The sequence below is a fragment of the Muscardinus avellanarius genome (assembly GCF_963383645.1).
Source record: "Muscardinus avellanarius genome assembly, chromosome: 6".
NCBI classification, from domain to species: Eukaryota; Metazoa; Chordata; class Mammalia; order Rodentia; family Gliridae; genus Muscardinus; species Muscardinus avellanarius.
In genome coordinates, this window is record NC_137791.1 from 96,946,231 (window position 1) to 96,950,593 (window position 4,363).

General features: G+C 39.2%; 1 pseudogene across 1 annotated transcript; it reads left to right on the plus strand.

Moving 5' to 3' along the window:
* The first annotated feature begins 2,718 nt into the window (after positions 1-2,718).
* LOC308264219 (suppressor of cytokine signaling 4-like) lies at positions 2,719-4,041 on the plus strand (annotated as a pseudogene). The gene has a single exon. The product of its transcript is annotated as a suppressor of cytokine signaling 4-like (transcript).
* The last annotated feature ends 322 nt before the right edge of the window (positions 4,042-4,363 follow it).

The following is a 4,363-nucleotide window of genomic DNA, read 5'->3' on the forward strand; positions in this document are numbered from 1 at the left end:
GCTTAGAGTTGTAAGAGGAAAGAGCAAAACCTAGCTAAAAGTAATTAGCCAGGCGTGGTGGCGCACGCTTGTAATCCTAGGGCTTGGAAGGCGGAGACAGGAGGATCGCGCAGGTTCGAAGCCAGCCGCACTGGCTTAAGAGACCCTGTTTCCAAATAAAAATATGAAAATAGGTCTGGGAGTGTAGCCCAGAGGTAGAAGGGTTTCCAGGAACCCCAGTGCCACTAAAAAAAAAAAAAAAAAAAAAGTAATTAGCAAGTCCATAGGGGAGTTAGACCTTAGGACTTCCACATTCTAAAGAGAGGTTTGCATATTCCCCAAGAAGATGGGAGGAGAGGACTAACCTTCACAAGGAGAACAGATATCACATGGCCCTTGATCTATGAATCATTCTGGTTTAAACAAAGAAACCTGGGTGTAGACCAAAAGTTAGGCAGGAAAATTAAGGGGATGGACTTTACCTATGTCATAGAAGTATGTAGGAGAGAAAGATGAAGGGCCTTATGTCTATAAAGGCTGTTCCGTGTTTTGTGGTTTGGTGACTTCATTCGGGGCACCCCCTCATGCTATCCCTGGGTAGCATGAGGCTGTAACTGTCTTCTGTATTTCTATCTTTTTAATAAAACTCATTTAAGTCTTCAGCAAGAGTCCGGGCTATTGTGTATTTATCCTTAGCTCAGGACAAGAACCTGCGGTTTTATGGGAATTGTTTCTGGGAGCCGTTAGGCTCCCCAGTTACCTAGCACCTGCCCCTGGGATGATGAAAGCAAAGGAATACTGAGTCCTGGAATGTATGGACCATATGAATGAGATATGGCTCTGAATTGGTTAATTTGTCCCCAGCGACAGTTCCCCCAAACAGTGGTAACTCTCACCCCAAACAATAACACTAGTACTAAAAAAAAATTATATATATATATATATATATATATATGTGTGTGTGTGTGTGTGTGTGTGTGTGTGTGTGTTATATGATATATATATATATATATATATATATATATATATATATATATATTGTGCTTTGAGAGAGGAATCTCTTATTTAGGTTCAAAAGGTCAATCCACAACTTTTAATATTATTGCTTTCATGTAATTCTGAGTTTTAAAGGATTCTAAATTTCATCTCACAATCACTTTTAAGGAAAAGCACCTTAAAGATTACAGATATTAAAATTCCATGTTACGGTCCTGTGTCTACCATCTTGCCATTGTAGATTTCATAAATCTGTGTGTTTGTATACACAAGTGTGCAAGCGTTAGGCTGGAACTGGAGTCACTAGCTGCAACATTGCTTACTGGATGTGCTTAGAGTGTCTGATATGTTCACTGGGCATCTATACTCTTAGACTGAGGAATCCAATAGTCTCACAAAATATTAGGGATACATGGATCCCCTGGTGAAAAACGAGGAGTTTATCATCCCTCCTGGGTAGAGAAGTGAGAAGATTAAGTGAGATAATCTATATGAAAAAGTTAAAGGAGTACAGAGCCAGCCAAGCATGATGGTGCACACCTGTAAGTCCAGTGCTTAGAATGCTAAAACAGGAGACTGCAAGTTCAGGGTCAGTCTCAGCAATTTAGCAAGACAGCAGCAGCCTAGTAAGATCCTGTTTTAAAACAAAATAAATGGCTAGGGATGTAACTCTGAGGTAGAATGCCTCTGGGTTTAATCCCCAGTACCCCCCAAAAAATGTGATGAAGATTAGCATTAGTATGTAATATGCTCACCTGAATGCAGGCTGGTCTTGAACATCAACTTTATTGTTATGCATTTATGTAACACAGTATTAATGAGTATCATTTATGAAGACTTTTTTTTACATGGTTTATAATTTCCAGCATGGTTTAGCAGCTCCTACCATCTCCAACATAAAGCTATTTCTCCTTAAAAAAAAAAAAAAGCGCTTCTCTATTTCAGTGTATTGCACACACAGGTCTTTGGCACATGAGTCAAGTCATATCACAAAGGATCACATGGGAAAGATGAGGTGGTCAGGAAGCAAAAGATCAGAGTAGGGGAAAGGTTTAGGACTGGATGATTTGAATAATTTCAGCAGGCTTTAGGCAGCAGGGATGATCCCCAGTTACCTAGCACCTGCCCCTGGGATGATGAAAGCAAAGGAATACTGAGTCCTGGAATGTATGGACCATATGAATGAGATATGGCTCTGAATTGGTTAATTTGTATATATTAAGGATGGTGTTCTGGCTGAGCCCTTTGTTATCTTCAAGAACCAGCATCCTCAAGTTGGCCAGTCTCTTTCTAGCCAAAAAGGTTTTCTAATGTGTCAAAACAATAATATACATATAAATTTAAAATATTTACAATATATGTTTAATGTGGTCTGCACGCCGTGCAGGAGCGGCGGGGACTTCTTTCTTCGCTTCAGCGGGCCATGGCTGTGATGGCGATGGTGATGGCGGCGCTTACTCTCAGGACGGCGCCAGCAAAGCTGTGCTCCGGCAGGGAAATGTAACATAGCTCCCTGTATAAAAAATTAATTATTGGATTAGAAGCCAAAGCAGCCTCTCAGAAGTGATATTTTTTGCCCTTTTTTAAAAAATAAATAGCCATGGCCTCAAGCACTCTAGACAAGCATTCTACCGCAGAGATGCATACACCCCCCAACCCTAGATTCATCCAGAAGGAATTTACTATCTGAAAAACTGAAAGAGCAGTATTTATAATACTGGAATTTGTGGATAATTTCCTAAAATGGCAGAAAGTAGTGAAAATAAAAGTAAAAATGTAGACATAAGGCCTAAAACTAGTCAGAGTAGAAGTGCTGACTGAAAGGATGGTTACATGTGAAGTGGAAAGAAGTTATCTTGGTCCAAAAAGAGTGAGAGTTGTTCAGATGCTGAAATAGTGGATGCTATAGAGAAAAACGAAATTTCTTTAAGAACCCAAGAAAGGAAGCACAGCTGTTCATCCATCGAGCTGGACTTAGATCATTCCTGTGGGCATAGATTTTTAGGCCAATCACTTAAACAGAAACTACAAGATGCTGTGGGGCAGTGTTTCCCAATAAGGAATTGTAGTAGTCGGCCCTCCTCAGGGCTTCCATCTAAAAGAAAAATTCACATCAGTGAACTCATGTTAGATAAGTGTCCTTTCCTGCCTTGATCAGATTTAGCTTTTAGATGGCATTTTATTAAACAACATACTGCACCTCTGACTCCCAAGTCAGATGAATGGATAAGCACAGACTTGTCACAGAGTGAATTGAGGGATGGTCAACTGAAACACAGAAGGAACACAGAAGATGTAAACTGTGTGTCACATACCAGCGTGCAGCCCCGTGTTATAACTACCAACAGTGCTTCCTGTAGACGTGGACCCATGACTGGCTCTGTGATGAACCTGGTTTCAAATAACAGTATAGAAGATAGCGATATGGATTCAGATGATGAAATTATAACACTTTGCACAAGTTCCAGAAAGAGAAACAAACCTAAATGGGAAATGAATGATGAAACCATACAGTTGGAAACACCTCCTAAGTACCACACCCAGATTGATTATGTCCACTGTCTTGTACCAGACCTCCTTCAGATCAATAACAAGCCGTGCTACTGGGGAGTTATGGACAAATATGCAGCTGAAGCTCTACTAGAAGGAAAACCAGAAGGGACCTTTTTACTCCAAGACTCAGCCCAAGAAGACTCTTTATTCTCTGTTACTTTTAGACACTATAGTCGTTCTCTTCATGGTAGAATCGAACAGTGGAATCACAACTTTAGCTTTGATGCACATGATCCTTGTGTCTTCCATTCTCCTGATGTTACTGGACTCCTGGAACATTATAAGGACCCAAGCGCCTGTATGTTCTTTGAACCACTTTTATCCACTCCTTTAATTTGGACTTTCCCTTTTTCCCTGCAGCATATTTGCAGAATGATTATTTGTAATTGTACAACTTATGATGGCATCGATACCCTTCCTATTCCTTCTTCTATGAAATTATATTTGAAGGAATATCATTATAAATCAAAAGTGAGAGTACTCAGGATTGATGGACCGGAACAACAATGCTAGGAAAAGGGGTAGGAACATGGGGATCATTACATAAAGATTTTCATTTAGTTTTTTTTTCATTATGCTTCTTTTGATTTTTCTACAAAGGCATTTGGAGTCCAAAATAAACGTGCCTCAAATTTACTTCCAATCAGTTGATTTTTCTTATGCTGTGCTAACTGTTTAAGGTTACATACAAGAAGTTAATAGATATCTTTAATCAACCGTTTAGTTTTTGGTTTTACTATGTAGATTTGTGTACTCAAATATTTCTTTATTTAATTTATATATGTTTCAGTCATATTTGAAATTTGGCAGGTATTGAAGATACATTTGAAATCTG